Source organism: Artemia franciscana, chromosome 6, assembly GCF_032884065.1.
Source record: "Artemia franciscana chromosome 6, ASM3288406v1, whole genome shotgun sequence".
NCBI lineage: Eukaryota > Metazoa > Arthropoda > Branchiopoda > Anostraca > Artemiidae > Artemia > Artemia franciscana.
Genome location: NC_088868.1, coordinates 26,323,092 through 26,343,529, shown reverse-complemented (window position 1 = coordinate 26,343,529; position 20,438 = coordinate 26,323,092). Strand labels below are relative to the sequence as shown.

Here is a 20,438-nt window from a genome sequence, read left to right as displayed (position 1 = left end):
TAGTTATGTACAAGTAGCAGGTAAGTAAACAAGCATTGTTTTGGCTGCACCAGAATTCTTCTTTGGATTCTAAGTAGTATGCTATACAATACTCTGGAATCGACATCCTTATTTGGGCCCTATAAATATGGTCAATTGTCCAGAGGTAAAAACCTGATGACCTTTTTACATAAGCAAAGTATAAGAGATACAATATTAGCATAATTCAGTTGGCTTCTCATTTGCATATAAGATCCTAGCAACCAACCGCAGCAACCAGATCCAATATAAGGCTAAATTTTTAATGTATTTTATGCTAATACGAAAGTAGAATTCAGAGAGAGAAAACTTTGAATATACCCTTTATCATCAAGTTTTTATTTGACAAGATATACTAGCAAAAATGGGTGGTTTGTTTACAATATTACAAGTTGATATTGGAGCTGGCAGCAGCAATGATACAAAGACAAGACTACCAAACGAAGCAGTTGAAATTACATCAAGATGTCGACTGAGCCCTGCATGGGATGAGAAGTATGCGAGATATGCGATATCAATGAACAAATTCAAATTGGAGGAGCAGTTATGTTTGGAAGCAAAACTTAATATAATGCATACAGATAAGCCTGTAACCTGCTTTAAATGCAAAAGTGAAATATACTAAGGAAAATAAATTGAATTAGTGCGTGAAAAAAGAGTGATATATTGTTGTAGTGATGCAATAAAAATGTTTCTAAATCGAAAATGTTTATTCTTATTAGATATTTTCATTAGGTTACCGTTCCTCTAGGAATATTCCTAAAGAAGAAAGAATCTTAGATAGTCTGCAGTCATCTTTGAGAGAGTTAGGATTAGAAAATGGATAGATTTATGAAACTTAAAATCATGCAGAATTTTGTGATTTCGGAAAAGCGTCTCAATCTAAATGACCGTTTTCAAAGGTTATCTGTGCAAATGAAATATTTTCTCAAAGTAACAGGTAAGTAAATAAGTTGTGTTTTGGTTGCACCAGAATTCTTCTTTGGATTCTAAGTAGCATGCTATACAATATTCCGGAAGCGACATCCTTAATTGGGCCCTAAAGATATTGTCAATTGTCCAGAGGTAACAACATGATGACCTACTTACATAAGTAAAGTCTAAGAGATACAATATTAGCAATAATTCAGTTGGCTTCTCATTTGCATATAAGATCCTGGCAACCAGCCATAGCAACCAGATCCAATATAAGGCTAAATTTTTAATGTATTTTATGCTAATAAGAAAGTAGAATTCAGATAGAGAGAAGTTTAACTATACCCTTTATCATCAAGTTTTTATGTGACAAGATATAGAAGCAAAAATGGGTGGTTTACTAACAATATTAGAAGTGGATATTGGAGCGGCAGCAGCAATGATACAAAGACAAGACTACTAAACGTAGTAGTTGAAATTACAACAACATGTCGACTGAGCCTTGCATGGCATGAGAATGCGAGATATGTAATGTCAATGAACAAATTCAAATTGGTTGAGCAGTTATGTTTTGCAGCAAAACTTAATATAATGCATACACATAAGCCTTCAAGCTGCTTTAGATACAGAAGCGAAATATACTAACGAAATTGCAATAAAAATGTTTCTAAATCGAAAATATTTTTTCTTATTAGATATTTTCAGTAGGTTACCGTTCCTCTAGGAATATTCCTATAGAAGAAAGAATCTTAGTTAGTCTCTAGTCAGCTTTGAGAGTGTTAGGATTTAAAAATGGATAGATTTATGAAACTTAAAATCATGCAGAATTTTGTGATTTTGGAAAAATGTCTCAATCTAAATGATCGTTTTCAAAGGTTATCTGTGCAAATGAAATATTTTCTCAAAGTAACAGGTAAGTAAATAAGTTGTGTTTTGGTTGCACCAGAATTCTTCTTCATATTCTAAGTAGTATGCTATACAACACTCCGGAAGCGACAGCCTTATTTGGGCCCTAAAGATATGGTCAATTGACCAGAGGTAACAACCTGATGACCTACTTACACAAGTAAATAGTTCAAAAAATCCTTGACACTGAAAGTATAACATATTGTCTACTAGACACTAAAGATGAAGAGATTCTCGGCAATTCTTATGACTATGAAATCCAAAAAGCCCAAAATAATTGTGAAATCTTTCAAATTGAAGAGACATTAAAGAACTGAACTCGCAAGGATAAGAGACAGTTGCTTGTTCGCTAACGAGAATACAAAGAGTATCCTATAATACTTGCTAACGAGTATTTGTCGGAGGATTTTCCTATGGAGGAGAGAACACAGAAACGAGTCTTTCTCAGTATATGTGTTCCTCACCCAAAGGAATTAAATGGGAGGTTTTAAGGGTGACCATACTCAGTGCTACAATTGCCCAAAGTCGCGTGCTACATAGGGATTTTTGGCGCTACACTGAAATATTTTTTTTCGCGTGTCGAGACGCACATTATTTGTTTAATTGTACTTAGATTAGTTATTATGTCAATTTTTTAAAGTGCTATATTCAATAAAGCACTTGCTACACACGATAAAATAGTGCTAAAATAGCAGTTTCGTACTCCAAGTGGGAACCCTGTGTATCACAGGGTTTGAATGTTAATTTAGTGTTAAGTGAATGTTAAGTGTTTGATGTTAAATTAGAATCTTTATACTTTAAGGAGGAAATGATAGACCGTATTGAATGCAACGTATTGAATGGGACAGAACAAGGCTTATCATGCTTTCCTCTCCCTAGAGTTGAAGAATTACTAAAATTGTGTAAAAAAAAAGAATAAACCATCGGAGTGTGGAAATACAGGAGGTTTTCCTAACTGGGACTTTTTCAGCTCACGACACCCGTCCCTATAGAAAGCTGAAAAAATTTCATATTTTCTTGAGCTTTAAGATTGTAAAATTCATATTCATTTCACGTGGGATGGAAATTACGTTGTTCAACGTTGAAAACAACTCTTTTTTGTATAAGTCAAGCTTGCGGAGTTTTTCAAATTCCTCTATTCAATTTATCACATTTGCATATCGCATGCAAGTAGTCAGGTAATTAAGTTTGAAAGAGGGAGAACTAATTTGGTGTCTAGCATTCAAACAAGGTATTTACATAAATTACTGGAATCGTGACTAAATATATTGAAGGGATGTAAAACTGTTACCAATATTTTACTTTAAGTTTTTGGCTTTTTTTAAGGGGACTTGATCCTTTTAATTCTTTTTTTTTGGGGGGGGGGTCTTATCACTCATAAGAGGAACGTCCATATTATATGCATGGATGACCAGCCTGTCAGCTCCATCTTACCAGTTCCATGAATGCTTTGTTTTTATCTCCCTTTTTTCGAATGCTTGATAGCTTGATAGCTTTTGATAGCTAGTTTTTCAGTTTTTGGTTTGCTAGTTTGTAGCGTACTATTGCTTCAGTTCAGTTCGAAGCTTATTTTTTGGTCTATAAGTCTTCTTTGGCTGTATGCTTGGTAGAAGGTTGACAACCCCCAATAGCATGTTGTTGTTTTTTGTTTGTTTTTTATGAGTATTTTTTGTATGCAAGGATTTTTCCCTGTTCGAAATGTTGAAAATTTGACATTTCTTTGATATTTTTTTCTTTGACGTTCCTAAATTTTCCCACTAAATATGTACAGTAGTACTTTTTTTATATATCTCATATGTATTTTCTTGTAAAAAAATAAAAATAATATGTATATGTAGTGATCGAATCAAGTATCCAAGTCAAAATAATGTAATTGTCATGTCATCTATATTTGTTACCTTATAAACATATTTGCGAATATATAAAGAACAGATGTCCGCAAGTATGAACTTGGGGTGGGGTCCAATTCGTTAACATACTATATTTTTAGGCCTGAATGTTTTTATTTTCCTGAATTGGTCCTTTGGATCATTTTTTTTTCTGCTGGATATCTGTATGTAAAGAGATTTTTCCTAGAAAAGATTTTTTCGCCTGAATATCCATGACCTAAAAAAAATATAGTAAGAATGAATTATTCTTTTTTTGCAAAAATGTGGTTAAGACGATATTTTTAATTAATTTAGACTTCCCCTCTTCGTGGATAGAATTCTTGTAAATGCTATTTTCAGTGTTATGGACTTGCATACCCGGATACTCCCTATGTCTAATAGTTGGTGGCATTGCGTGATCGTTCTTAATTGGAAATAGTCGTTTACCCGATATGACCAGCTTTGGGGGGGGGGGGGGAGTGGGAGGCCCGTTTATTCGGAAATAATAAAAAAATTTAAGTATTTTTAACTTACGAACGGTTGATCAGATCTTAGTAAAATTTGATGTTTGGAAGGATATCGTGTCTCAGAGCTGTTATTTTAAATCCTGACAGGATCGGGATGGATCTTGGTGGGAAAAATAAGTACAAGTCCTAGATACATGATTCACATAACTGGAATGGATTAGCTCCCTTTGTGGTAGTTGGGGGGGGGGTTAATTCAGAAAAATTAGAAAAAATGAGGGATTTTTAACTTCCGAATGGGTGATCGGATCTTAATGAAATTTGATATTTAGAAAGATGATTGAAAGAAGGTTTGAACGATTGAAAGAAGGGTAGAAAGAATGTTTTTTTGGTTGAAAGAAATATGGATGAATGAAAGAACGTTGGATGATTGAAAGAATGTTAGACGATTGAAGGTAGGTTAGATGATTGGGAAAAGGTTGGATGGTTGAAAAAAGGTCGGTTGTTCGAAATAAGATTGCAAAATTGAAAGAAAGGCTATATGATTAAAAGAAAGGTTGTATGATTGAAAGAAGAAGGTTGGATGACTGATATAAGGTTGGATGATTGAAAAAGGTTGAATTAGTGAAAGAAGGCTGGATGATTGAAAGAAGGTTGGAAGATTTGGATGATTGAATGAAGGAATGAAAGAAGGTTGTGTGTTAGAAAGAAAGTTGGATGAATGAAAGAACTTTGGATGATTTAAAGAAGTTTAGACGATTGAAGAAAGGTTAGATGATTAAAAAGGTTGGATGATTGAAAAAAGGTCGGTTGTCCGAAAGGTTGTATAATTGAAAGAAAGGTTATATTGATTGAAAGAAAGTTGCATGATTGAAAGAAGGTTGGATGATTGAAAGAAGGTTAGACGATTTAAGAAAGGTTAGATGATTGAAAAAAGGTTGGATGATTGAAAAAATTCGGTAATCCGAAAGAAGATTGGAAAATTGAAAGAAAGGTTGTATGATTGAAAGAAAGGTTGTATAATTGAAAGAAGGTTGGATTATTGAAAGAAGGTTAGATGATTGAAAGAAGGTTAGACGATTGAAGAAAGGTTAGATGATTGAAAAAAGGTTCAATGATTGAAAAAGGCTCGGTTGTTCGAAATAAGATTGGAAAATTGAAAGAAAAGTTATATGATTGAAAGAAAGGCTTATGATTGAAAGAACAAGGTCGGATGATTGAAAAAAGGTTGGATGATTGAAAAAAGGTTGCATTACCACTGGTAGATGGTGCTGTTGCTCTAGCACAGCTGCAGAGCCCATCTACCAAGTTTAGTTCATAGTGCCCAATATATTTATTTTATTTATTTATTTTATTTCTAACCCGTCATACAATACAAAGTGAACAGAGACGGAGTATACAGACAAAACGACAAAAAAAAGGAATATGAGAAGAAAAAAGAAAAGAAACATTACAACAATGGAATAATTTATAAAGAACATTCGATGAAGCACTGAACCGCTTTTGCATACATACAACTTTAAATATCACTGTACAGGAATACATACATACATCTAGTTTACATTTAATACATTTAATTCCAATAAAAAAAAAAAAAAAAAAAAAAAAAAAAAAAAAAAAAAAAAACTCACTACAAAAGAATACACAACACACAAGAAAAATAAAGAACACATGAGTATCTAACTACAAAAAATAAAAAAAAACCTATTGCCTCAAAATAATTGCCCAAGGATGAGTAACAATATTAGAGTTATATCTGGCGATCTGGCGCCAGATCGCCAGATCGCCATTATAAGATTGAAAAATGGTTGTGTTAAAAATGTTTCCAAAACTTTTTCTCCGTTCCTTTTATTTCATATGATCTATCGCTCAGAAAGTTCTTCAACAAGCCCCTCCTTCACTCTATTAAATATAAAGCATTTTTAAGAATATTCCTTGCTGCGTTCCTAACTTTATTCCCTAAGCCACCATCAGCAACTTCAAAAATTATTTTCCTAGAATTATTCACTTTATCTTCTACATCAGAAATAAGAAATCATTTATTTTAAGACAGCTTTTATAGTCGTAGGTTAAAATCACAAACTAAATGTCGCTGTCATTTGCAAACCGAGTCCTAAAGCCTTTTGTCATGGGCAATGGTAAAAAACGGCCAAATAAATTGTTAAATCGATTAGTTCTGAAAGGCACTGACACTAATTGGTTCTTCTCTTTGGTATTAAATACTGAGTTGGCAGCAGGGGGTAGAAAATGTCGGTGCTTGGGAGAAGCAAGGAGAAATTGCCCGAAACGCATTATCTACTGAAACCTGCGATCCCTAAGAGTTTCAATCTTTAAAGATTCAATATTCAATCTTTCAATTTTTGAAAGATTTAATCTTTAAAGACTCAATCTTTTTTTAACTCCTTCCATATCAATCACTTAGATACTCCCAAAACAGGGCATGTATATTCTAATATGGGACATTTGTATGTTACATATGGCGTTTTCAGCTGATTTACTGGGAAAGCATTAAATCAAAGCTGCACAAATCAAGAGCGGCACAAAAATCAAGGAACTTAGTGCGTAGTTGCCTTTCTGGACTAGCCCTTGAATATGAGCATTAAATGAGCAATCGACGCTGAAATTAAATCCCAGGACTAAAGCTGACAATACAACCGGAGATCAGGGATTGGGCAAACAAGACCTCATTTCAGCGGATTAAATTTTACGATTTTGGTTTTGCTTTCGTTGATCTGCAAACTATTTGCACTACATTCTTCTTTGAATTCTGTTAGAATATCAGAACTGAATTGGGGCATAGCTTGGGTTGTATCTACTGTGAACTTAAGACGCCCATTTAGATCGCCTACGTATTTGAATTGACCATCCATTTTGTCCTTAACGTAATTCATTAGCGCAAGGAAAAGTGGAGCGACCAAATTGATGCCTTGAAGGGCTCCAAATATAATCTATTCCGAGTCAGAGTCGAGATCACCAGGAAAGAGGGCGTAGACTCGCTGGTACAGGGAACGTAGGAAATCCATAACAAGCAGTAAGATATGTTTGCGTGCACCCATTCTTTTAAGATTCGTAGCAGCCACAAGATGTTTAATAAAATCAAATACTTTCCTGTAATCAACGAGTAGCGAATCAACGAAAGCGTCTCCAGATTCAAGACATTGCACGATCAGGTGATAAAGCCTGACTAAATACACTGTGGTACTACACACTTTTAAAAAACCATATTGTTACAAGTTAAGTGTATCTGCGACTTGCAACATAAATTCACAGTAAATTAAGGACTAAGTGACTATGGTAGGATTGAAATGGATATTAACTGATCACAGCTATTGGGATGCTTCAGCTTTAGAATGACACGTACATAAGTTTGTTTCCAAGACTGGGGGAACGATTGATTATTGAACGAAGTTAGAAATTTCACAAGAAATATTGCATATTCACGTAAAAGTTTTACTGGCAATTCGGCAGGATGGGAAGCACAGTTATTTCGCAGTTCCCGTATTTCCTTTAAAATGCGTACTCAGAAACTTGCTGGATTTCATCGCATTTGCTGTCTTCCATCAGAGTATTCAAATCAACTTCACTCAACGATGAATACCTGGTACAGATTTTAGTAAAGAAAGAATTGACTTCTTGTGATCAAAGTCCCATCTGATTTCAGCATCCGTAGATCACAACTGACAGATTTTGTAACTTTTTCGCAGATGAAATACACCCTGAACTATGTAGTCGGCATATAAGTTTGATCAATCAGTTCAGATCTGTCGTGATCCTCGGCTTGTCAGATCTAAAAACTGGCACTACTTTAGTCGGAAAAAATTCATAGAACATTTCGAGCAGCATGGAGTTGAGTGTTTTAACCTTGTCGTTCAAGTCAGTGATTGAGCATATTTCTTCAAATGAGTAATTACCAACCCACTGTTCAAAGGTACATATAGAGTCCTGGTTCAGTGGACGAACTGTTACTTTGCTTCTTTTCGGTTTCAGCACATTGTTTTTCGTTTGTAACAGGATTACACAATGATCGACGGTTTGCAATGGGCCCATTGAGAGGGTAGGACGGTACAGTTCACTGACATTTGTAAATATCAGGTCTTAGATATTGCCACTTTCATGGGAATGTTCACTACTTGTATAAGATCAAGCGCATTGGAAAACCACTGTTTGTTGGACTGGTTAAAGTCACCTTCAATAATAAAGGCAGGAACCGCATATGCACGTCGAAACTTATCAAGGCAGGATTGCAAGTAAATTAGAAGCTTTCTGTTATAATAGACGGATGCCACTATCAGGCATGAAAACTTCTTCGGCAGTTGGGAGGACATAGATTCAGACCAGATTACTTCATGGCAAAAGTCATTGGGGACACTTAGCAGCTTGGATGGGAGGTCGTTACGAAAATACAGTGCAATACCGCCACCTCTGCGGCTTCGGCCTCTATCAAGGCGGGTGTTAAAAAAACAAGTGTAGCCTTTGAGATACCCGGTATCATTTGTGATATCCCAACATTCTGTCACGATTGCAATTGGTACACCAGATCCTTGTAAGAAGACTTCTAGCTAGTCCATTTTGTTAATAAAGGAGTGGGTGCTGGTCATGTGAATAGAGGCAAGTTGTGATTTGGCAGAAAGGAGTTAAGGACATAAAACAGGAGGAATTTCGCTGGATTAATCAGAAATAGCCACATAAGCATATCATGACGTAAGATTAGGTGGGATTTCATAGTGAGTCAGACAGTTTATTTTTACAAGCGGCCGTAGTCTTTCTGTTTAATCTTTAATCTGGTCGACAGATCTGAAACATATACTAGGATAAAATGCCATTAATTCCCTTTGGCTCCACGCTTGCCTCTGCAAGTGCGTCTGTAGGTCGTTTCCGATAACGTCACAACATTGCCACCTGGTGGCACTTAGGAGTCCAAATTGAGAGAGTGACGAATGTAGGTGGCGCCACTACGTGTCGAAGTGATTTAAGTTTGTAAATCGTCGATTTTTAGATTATGACTGGCATAAATACTGCACTAAATAAAGGAAAAAAAGTTAAGTCTCTGATTACTTACATTGCCAGGGCAAGAATCTAGGAACACTAGCACTAACAAGCTAACTAAGCATGGTTGCGAAGCAGCTATTCAGCGTTTGCTACGCCATCTCACTCAGCAATTTAAACTCTCCAGTGTAATATTTGACTTTTCCTGGAAAGCTTCTCTCAAATTCTTATCCTGGAGTCTACCAACACCAAAGCTTCCTTGAAGCTTCGCCTGATCCTGCCAGTCTTCAGTTTACAACAACAAAATGAATAAGGTTGCCTGTCTAACCATTATTCAAATGCCATGTTAACTCATAGGCCATTTTATGACCAAATACTCTATTGGTTACTAAAATTGCAACATTCTGTAGCCATTGCTGTTTTCTTTTCCTGCACCAAATTTACCTATGCTAGGATACTACCTATCCCTATTTCTACAAACCTTTGCAATAAAATCTCCTAATAAAAAAATAATCCTTAAGTCTGGGATCCAGTCTATTTTTTCCTATAGCTATAAGTAAAATTCATCCGAGTCACTACTATTTCCGTTAGTCAGTCCCACAGAGGCATATACAACTATGACTAATACCCTGCATTTTTAGTCATAAAATGAGTGACTAGGATTCTATTATTAATATCTTCCCAACCTCGAAAAAACTTAGCAGATCCCTTATTCATCACAAGCCCTACTCTCTGTCTAAGTACCCCCATCCTTCGTGCCCGATTAAATAAATTCTACATCACCTAATTTCACATTTCTTACCCCTGAGATATAAGTATCTGAAACTCCCAATAAGTCAAATTCGAAACGTCAGTATTCGTCACTCAAAATGTAGAACAATAGTTATTTTCTAATGCTGTAACATTCCAGGTTGCAATCTCCATATTCTTATAATCATTGAAATTATGCTGGCCTAACAAAAAGCCATGGTCCCAAAAACGGTCCAGAACGGGGACAAACGTAACTCCTCAAGTCTAAACATAACGTCTGAATGAGTAAAATGAAGGCCTTACACACCAACAGCCCTAACTTACTAACTAAATGAGACGCATCTTAGATGGCAGGAGTAGGATCAACAGATAATAATTATTGCGGTAAGGGATATTTCTCAGTTGAATCAATGCACAAATTGACTTTTGATTTACGCAGATATACACGTACGAATAAAATTCGCTTTTAACAAATATAATTGTCAACTTAGCATTCTAGTTGTGGCGCCAAATAAGGTGTTGAGCTAAAGAAAAATAAACTTATACAGTCCAGCTTGGCAATTTTTCAAGCAATTCTATCTACGCAACAGCAACATACATGTAATTTTTAACTTATCTTTTTCAAAACAGCAGTAACAGTCGTAAGAGAGATAGTCGTATTTAAAAATAATGGCAATTAAAAGTGTTAAGTTGCATTGTTGAAATTATTGTATGAACCTGGAGTTATTTCGCATAGAACAAGTACATCGTTCGATTGTTAAATTCATACATCGCCTTTGAAAGTTAATAATTACTCTTATTTTCTGTGGGTATTTCATAGAAAAATTGCTTCGTGACCAGATAAATCCAATTTATTCAACTTCATTAAATGTTTAACAAGGCAAGTAAAACTGCTTAAATCAGCAGGCTCTCACATTTGAATTTGATACGATAAATGGCAAAAAATTTCCCCTAAATGTCCCAACAGATAAGGAGAAAATAAAGAACAATCCATACAAAATAAGAAAGGAATAAAAAAAGCACCAAAACATATATCTTTCTTTTATAAAGAGCAATGGAAATTTATATAGATTCACATGTATAACACGACTTAGCAGTTATATCTCGTCTTTTTAGTTGTTTCCCTCCTCTCATTATCCAGAAAGCACATAAAAAGAATTCTTTTCACTTTTTTTTGCAAAGACTTTAAATCATACGGGAGAAAAGCGTCAAAACACAAGAATACTTCCGTGTTTGAAGAAAGCACAAAAATTGGCTGACATGTACTTTCTAGCATGCTCTTCAATATGGCTTGATTTGGAAAGTGAAATTTTTAATCAGAACACCGCAAGGTGACTTGAAATTCAAGATGGTGGACGAAAATACGAGTTTGTCAAAATGAGAAGACATGGCTGTTCAGGTAGGCTAACATGGGTTAATCCAGGGCAGAGGTTCCGAATATAAACGCAAAAATAACCTAGGTTGTACCATTGTGCCACTAGGAGCCTCAATTTCAAAAAGGCGGACAAAAATACGAGTTTGTTAAAATGAGAAGACATGACTGCTTAAATAATTTAGCCTGGGATAATCGATGGCACTGGTACATCAAAGTAAGAGTGGACTGACGTAATAATATCTGGCATTCTGTCTATTGTTCTGAATAATGATGAAACGTCGCTTTCCGTAGTTTGAATTTTGGGCACTTATCATGGAATTCAAGGAATACCAGTTGTAGCTTGATGTCATATCGCTCCGCCGATTTCAAACCATACATGGAAATCTTACAGCTAATAGCACCATGTTTTTTACTTTTCGACCATATCAATTATTCCCCTTGGCTCCCTGTTCACATAGAAAGATATGGTACTACTAGAAACAGAGCATCCGTCTGTTTTTGAAGAGTTCATGATGGACAGGTTAACGATATCAAAATCGGGAAGAACATTCTCAAATTCACCTCTGGACCAGCCATACGAGCAGCTAAACTGTGTTATTAAGGGCATTGGGGGAGATATAGGCATTCTGAACGATTATTCAGCTCTTCGCTGCTGGTGCACCGGAGGCCCAGCAGTAGCCAACAGCATCAACGAATTCGAACATAGTCCTTCCAACTCTGGTCCTCATAATGACGGAGACCATTGTGAGGCAGTCACACCAGAAGAGTTTTCAATTGAACATTTCCAGTCTTATAACAACTATTTTCGAAATAGGGAGTCCTTTTCTAGAAACAACGACAGATCTCATTGTTTGAGCACTTTACATGGGCTTTGTTGCTCGAGGAGAGATATGGACGCCTTCTTCAAACAAGAAAACAGTCAGTAACCACCATCTTTGACGTCTGATGGTCAGATTCGTGCTGGCAACAAGGCTGAATTTACAGATGTCTTAATCAGCTTAACCTCAGCTCCTCGGGTGCAAATGTTGAAACCAAGGAATTTGAAGACCTTCAGATAGTATTTAGAAAACGTGTTTATTCTTATGATAGACTATCAGCTCAATTATGCCGAGATACTTGATCTCGTATTAGATTTTATTAGATTGGATAGTCTAAAGTTGTCTGTCAGAAATCAAAGAGGCAAAGTTTCACGACTAAAAGTTGTCCCGAACACACAAATGCCATTTAAGTGGAAAAAATTCCTGCAAGCAGATGCAAACAAAACAGACAGTGTTTAAGCTGGTGTCCCATGCTGTCATGAAAAAGTTTCCGACGTCAAAACCAGTATGTTGCACTATAGGAAACACGTACATAATTAGCCAGGCATTCAAAGAGCAGAACTTCATCCAGTTATGTTCATACCAAGAGGCTGATACCCGCTTTTTGCTTCACGCTTGTGACGCAGTCTCGCAAGAAAATTCTTCGATTCCCATAAGAACGGTGGACACAGATCGATTGTGACGGCAACCACATGCTTTGATTACATTGGAGTATTTGAATTACTTTTCGCGTTTGTTGTTGGTACCAACCTAACTCCTAAGGCAGGATCCCATTCACGAAATAGTTCGATCACTCGGGCCAACAAAATCAAAGGCACTTTTGTTCTTCCACGCGTTTATAGGATTTGATACCCTTTCTTCTTTTATTCACCACTCAAAGAGGTGGTTCTTTGCGACTTGGCAACATATTCCAGGACTGACGGACACTTTCCTTCGACTGACAAACCAGGCTTCCCAAGTGACAGAACTGCAAGCATACAACCTTGAACGCTTTGTCATGAAGACACACGACGCAAAACAAGACTGTGACGACCTGGATGAATTTAGGAAAGTTACATTTAGTCGACAAAATACCAAGAACATGCAGATACTTCCTCCAGCTACTTTTTTGCTTTTACAACATATCCTTACAGTTGAAGGTCATATGTGGAGTTTGAATCAACATCCAACCTTCCAAGTTTTTCTGACATTGGCTAAGGTTAGGTTCCCTTCCACCAGGGTCAAAAGTCTGGCGCGAGACAGAGCGTTGTGGTTGTGAAAAAGGGTGCGAAATAAGGTGCCGCTACAGGAAATTTGATCTTAACTGTAGTTCATTATGTTGGTGGAAATCTAAGTGCTTTAATACTTGAACATTCGATTATTTTTTTATGAGCAGAAGATTCGATTGATCTATTTATGTTCCTAATAAAAATATATAATTCTTAAATGCTTTAATTCGTCTATTTAGCCTCTGATGATTCATTTGCAATAATTAAGGAGATGAAGAGTTAACCAGTATTTAACTGATTTTGGTTTAGCAAATATAAACAAAGGCTATAAATTGGACGTATCTTAGGCAATTTGTACTGTGCACACTGTACTATTATAGGTGCATGTCGGAATGACAGAACAATATTTAAAACTGTTGTACTAATCACTCAACTCAAGTCTGTTATATCGGGATCATGAACCTCATGGAATCTGGAAAACTGACATTTTCTTCCACCGTCTTCAAATTTTAGGTCCCAAGCGGATCAACGGTATAACTAAGGTATATTTATGTGCACATACGTGTGTTTTGAGAATCTGAGCTATCAATTGCTCCTAATCTGCCCATTGGAAGTGATTAGTTCTTGTTTTAACAAAGCTTGTGTTTTTTGACCGCCATCTTGAATCTGAAGTGCCTAGCAATACTCTGGTACAACCCAGGTTGGTCTTAAGTTCATATTTGGAACTTCTGCCATCGATTACCCCATACTGGCCTATTTCAGCAGTCATATCTTTTCATTTTGACAAATTCATGTTTTCGACCGCCATCTTGGATTTGAGGCCCCTAACGGCACTAGGGTATGATTTAGTTACTTACTATTCGGAACTTGGGTCATCGAGTACCCCATACTAGCCAATTTGAACGGTCATGTCTTCTCATTTTAACAAACTTGTATTTTCGTCCGCCATCTTGGATTTCAAGCCACCTAGTAGCATTCCGATGAAAAATTTCGCTTGTGTAATCGAGCCATATTAAAGAGCCTGCTCGAAAGTACACGTCAGCTAATTTTTGTTCTTTCCTCAAAAACCGAAGTATTTTGGTAGTTTTCACCCGCACTAAGATTTACATATTAATATAGACTTAATTTTAAAACAATACCATCTTCCCTTCTCCTTCCCCCCTTCTTCTTTAACCTCCTATTGTTCTCCAAAACTTGAAACGAATTCACCTATTTTTGCAAAGATTCTAAATTACACATTTAATATAGATTCACTTTCATAGCACTCGCAACTCACCTTCTTCTTTGTCTGCCCCTCCTCTGGCCCCTTTATTCTTCTCAAATATTATAAAATCTGGTTAGTTTCAGAAATTAAATTGCCATTTCACAAGAGTTTTTTGGTAAAAAAAAAATGCTCATATTGATCCATTTCTATCAAATTGATCCATTTCAATCAAATGAAACAATTTGGTCTAATTGATCAAATAATTATATTACGTAGTTTTCTTGCAGTCTACTATAGATTTTAACACTTTAGTTTCAAAATAAGGGTTTTGGTAACATGTCAGGCTTTTGGAGATACAAAAAATGGCAGTCAAATTTGCAAAGCTTCTTCATTACAAAAGGATTTGCGATGCATATTTGACTTTACCCCATACAGACGCGTCACCATTATATTGCAATTCAGTTGAACTTGGCAAAAAACCTACCTCTTTCTTTTAAAAAGAGCATGCGGCCTAGAAGAATGACAGTTTCAATCACAGGAGCCAGCATTAGCCTGATTGTATAGAACATATACTTTTCCTGCCATCTACTTAAGCGCTTTAAAGTTTCCGCTGATTGGAGTTCTTTTTATCCAGATTTATGTCCAGTTTCTTGAATGCTTCCATTGCATAACTAGAGAAAACAAAGTCAATATTAGTGAGGGATGAAGGGGTTGGCCAATGCGTTGTTGTATAATGTTTAAGGATTAATAAGAACTATTGCATTAGACGCTTTCTTAACGTGGTGAAGAAAATAGCATTAAATTCAAGCTATAAGAAAAAATTATACAAAGCCCTACTTTTACAGGCGCTTAGTAAGGTTTTATCACAGCATTTAAAGGAAATCATCAGTGGAATTAATAAAATAATATAATTGAAACTAGCATATTTATAAAAAGAAAATAAGCAACTTTTTGGGTTATTCGCAAAATAATGAACCTTTGGATTATTTAATAGATTAATTTCAGACAGAGAGTTCACGGAAAAAGTTCTTTCTAAGTCTTGATGTGAATTTCCTTATTTAATCTTGCCCAAAAGTGAAACAGACTTCCAAAAAAGGTGGCAAAGCCTTCTGTATCTTCTAATTACAAACGAAATGTTGAATTCATAGTTGTTTACTTAGTTGCTCTCATTTCCCCATGATATAAAGACGAAAGATTTGATAAAAATATAGGCCTATCTTATCTAAAAGTCAAGATAAAAAGTATGCCAGTTTGTAACTACGTTAAATATTTTTTAGTTCCCTTTTTCCTTCTCCTCTATTCCCTTTTCCTAAAAATATAGGCCTATCTCATCTAAAAGTAAAGATAGAAAGTATGTCAGTTTGTAACTACGTTGAAAATTGTTTAGTTCCCCTTTGGATTTTTTCTCTTTTCCCTTTTCCTAAAAATATAGGCCAATCTTATCTAAAAGTAAAGATAAAAAGTATGTCAATTTGTAACTACATTGAGTAGTTTTTAGTTCTCCTTTCTGTGAAAACTACGCCCTACTTTGTGAAAACTTTGTGAAATTCCCCATCTTCCACTACTTTCCTTTTACGATTCGATGTGACAACAAAGAAGAGAATTTACGTAACGAAAATTTTTAATAATTGAATAGCAATCAAAAGTCAAATTGTAGAGGATACCGGCTTTTGGGTATGAATAGACCAGAGATGGAGCCAGGGAGACAAAAATGTTTCCATTTTGATTTCCTTGGTATTTTAAGTGTGACTGATAGCCTACTTTAGACCTGATACAAATATACGCTATACACAGAGCGTACGGAGGGTTAACAAGAATCAACTCAACACACAAAAAACTCCCTTGCATGTTTGTGTGGGAAAATTCATTTGGGTAAAAATGAGGATCTTTGTTGAGGTGGAGCGAGAGAGGCTTGGTCTAATAGAAGTAGGTGTAGGAGGAGATAACTAGTAAAAACGAACTTCATGGTAGCTATGGAAAGCACTATTGGCAAAAACAAATCAAAATTTTGTTTCCCTTTCTTAATGGGAAGAAGGGGCATATGAAAAACTTTATCCTTGTTTTAAATAATTCTTACACATTTTTTAAACTGCCCCTGTTCTGTTCGACAACTCATTGGAATCCCTAGGAGGCAAATCAGGAAAGATGTTTTCCACGATTGGGGGCATATTTGTGTCGAAATTTTTCAAACAATTTTTGACTTGAATTTTTCAATTTTTTGACTTGACTTTTAAAATTTCAGTGTCTAAATTTCAGTATTAGCTGCTTAGTTCTAATACATGTTTAAATATCTCAACTGACTTAGAGTCTACAAATATACTAAGAGTGCACTAGATCAAATTGGCTTCCAAAGGAATATTTTGATGTTTACTGGTATAAATGGTCTTTTTCTTTTTTTATGGGGTTAAGCCACATTTTCCAGCGACTGTATTTAGGACTAGTGAGTCGAAACTCAGGAATTATAACAGATAGATATGGCAAGATTGGCTCCAGAATGACATCTTGTGTTTCGGAACGATTTTAAATTTTTGCTAGTTACGAGTTAGATCATTTAAGTGAAAACAAACAATAAGATGAGCAATTAATTTAGTGGCAAAGCACTTGATGAAATATTAAAGCACTTATTTTTCAGTTTGTCCACCGTTAAGTTATTTTATATGACATTTTGTGTATATTGAATTATCAACTTCTGAGCAGCTAAAATTTTAACTACTATCTTACCCACATCGTTCGGGCACAAAAAATGGGAATCACGGATGCAAGTTAGAACTACAGTTAATTATGTTTCAAATAAAATGGAATTTAGGTATTTAAATCTTTCTCAGCTTAAATTTGAGAACAAAATATAGGAGATTTTTTGGGGGATAAATTACAACAGGTTTTAGAAGCATTTTATTTTTTCCTTCTGAGCCTGCAAGAATAATATTAACAAATGTTCACAAAAAATTCCAAAAACTAAGCATTCTGAAAATGACAGAGTATTTTACAGAACACTGAATGATATTTTTGCAGGCCAATTTGAAGAAGCGCGTTCTAAAACGGGCTTAAAATCTGTCCATAGGTAAGTTAAATAAATCGATCAAATTAGCTCCTGAGCGATTCATTTTAAGCGCTTTTGTTCTCAATTTTTCTTTGTTCTGCTTAATGTTTATGCACAGTTCCGTAATTATTTATAAACATCATGCCGAAAATGGGCTATTCTTGTTTATTTTTCCACACACAAAACTCTCTCCTGGGGATTGTAATGTGGATTTAACTGTTTTTCGATTTTCTTTTTTTTTTCATTCGTTTTTTCAATAAACAAGCTCCTACATGATTCATTTTATACGACTTTTGTTTTTGAACATTTGTTATTCTGCTCGATGTTTATGCATAGCTCCATAGTTATGTACAAGTAGCAGGTAAGTAAACAAGCATTGTTTTGGCTGCACCAGAATTCTTCTTTGGATTCTAAGTAGTATGTTATACAATACTCCGGAAGCGACATCCTTATTTGGGCCCTATAAATATGGTCAATTGTCCAGAGGTAAGAACCTGATGACCTTTTTACTTAAGCAAAGTATAAGAGATACAATATTAGCATAATTCAGTTGGCTTCTCATTTGCATATAAGATCCTAGCAACCAACCGCAGCAACCAGATCCAATATAAGGCTAAATTTTTAATGTATTTTATGCTAATACGAAAGTAGAATTCAGAGAGAGGAAACTTTGAATATACCCTTTATCATCAAGTTTTTATTTGACAAGATATACTAGCAAAAATGGGTGGTTTGTTTACAATATTACAAGTTGATATTGGAGCTAGCAGCAGCAATGATACAAAGACAAGACTACCAAACGTAGCAGTTGAAATTACATCAAGATGTCGACTGAGCCCTGCATGGGATGAGAAGTATGCGAGATATGCGATATCAATGAACAAATTCAAATTGGAGGAGCAGTTATGTTTGGAAGCAAAACTTAATATAATGCATACAGATAAGCCTGTAACCTGCTTTAAATGCAAAAGTGAAATATACTAAGGAAAATAAATTGAATTAGTGCGTGAAAAAAGAGTGATACATTGTTGTAGTGATGCAATAAAAATGTTTCTAAATCGAAAATGTTTATTCTTATTAGATATTTTCATTAGGTTACCGTTCCTCTAGGAATATTCCTAAAGAAAAAAGAATCTTAGTTAGTCTGCAGTCATCTTTGAGAGAGTTAGGATTAAAAAATGGATAGATTTATGAAACTTAAAATCATGCAGAATTTTGTGATTTCGGAAAAGCGTCTCAATCTAAATGACCGTTTTCAAAGGTTATCTGTGCAAATGAAATATTTTCTCAAAGTAACAGGTAAGTAAATAAGTTGTGTTTTGGTTGCACCAGAATTCTTCTTTGGATTCTAAGTAGCATGCTATACAATATTCCGGAAGCGACATCCTTAATTGGGCCCTAAAGATATTGTCAGTTGTCCAGAGGTAACAACATGATGACCTACTTACATAAGTAAAGTCTAAGAGATACAATATTAGCAACAATTCAGTTGGCTTCTCATTTGCATATAAGATCCTGGCAACCAGCCATAGCAACCAGATCCAATATAAGGCTAAATTTTTAATGTATTTTATGCTAATAAGAAAGTAGAATTCAGATACAGAGAAGTTTAACTATACCCTTTATCATCAAGTTTTTATGTGACAAGATATAGAAGCAAAAATGGGTGGTTTACTTACAATATTAGAAGTGGATATTGGAGCGGCAGCAGCAATGATACAAAGTCAAGACTACTAAACGTAGTAGTTGAAATTACACCAACATGTCGACTGAGCCTTGCATGGGATGAGAATGCGAGATATGTAATGTCAATGAACAAATTCAAATTTGTTGAGCAGTTATGTTTTGCAGCAAACCTTAATATAATGCATACACATAAGCCTTCCAGCTGCTTTAGATACAGAAGCGAAATATACGAACGAAATTAAATTGAATTCGTATGTGAAAAATGAGTGATATATTGTTGTAGTTATGCAATAAAAATGTTTCTAAATCGAAAATATTTTTTCTTATTAGATATTTTCAGTAGGTTACCGTTCCTCTAGGAATATTACTATAGAAGAAAGAATCTTAGTTAGTCTCTAGTCAGCTTTGAGAGTGTTAGGATTTAAAAATGGATAGATTTATGAAACTTAAAATTATGCAGAATTTTGTGATTTTGGAAAAATGTCTCTGTCTAAATGATCGTTTTCAAAGGTTATCTGTGCAAATGAAATATTTTCTCAAAGTAACAGGTAAGTAAATAAGTTGTGTTTTGGTTGCACCAGAATTCTTCTTCATATTCTAATAGTATGCTATACAACACTCCGGAAGCGACAGCCTTATTTGGGCCCTAAAGGTTGTTACCAGAGGTAACAACCTGATGACCTACTTACACAAGTAAATAGTTCAAAAAATCCTTGACACTGAAAGTATAACATATTGTCTACTAGACACTAAAGATGAAGAGATTCTCGGCAATTCTTATGACTATGAAATTCAAAAAGCCCAAAATAATTGTGAAATCTGTCAAATTGAAGAGACATTAAAGAACTGAACTCGCAAGGATAAGAGACAGTTGCTTGTTCGCTAACGAGGATACAAAGAGTATCCTATAATACTTGCTAACGAGTATTTGTCGGAGGATTTTCCTATGGAGGAGAGAACACAGAAACGAGTCTTTCTCAGTATATGTGTTCCTCACCCAAAGGAATTAAATGGGAGGTTTTAAGGGTGACCATACTCAGTGCTACAATTGCCCAAATTCGCGTGCTACATAGGGATTTTTGGCGCTACACTGAAATATTTTTTTTCGCGTGTCGAGACGCGCATTATTTGTTTAATTGTACTTAGATTAGTTATTATGTCAATTTTTTAAAGTGCTAAATTCAATGAAGCACTTGCTAC

The 20,438-nt window shown here is 35.2% G+C and overlaps 1 long non-coding RNA gene across 1 annotated transcript in view; it reads right to left on the bottom strand.

The window, feature by feature from the left end:
* Window positions 1–20,438, bottom strand: part of LOC136028251 (uncharacterized) — a 151,311-nt gene that overhangs the window by 35,615 nt on the left and 95,258 nt on the right. Inside the window, exon 5 of the long non-coding RNA XR_010617777.1 lies at window positions 14,997–15,183. This is a non-coding gene — a long non-coding RNA (uncharacterized LOC136028251). The remainder of the gene's footprint in view (window positions 1–14,996; window positions 15,184–20,438) is intronic.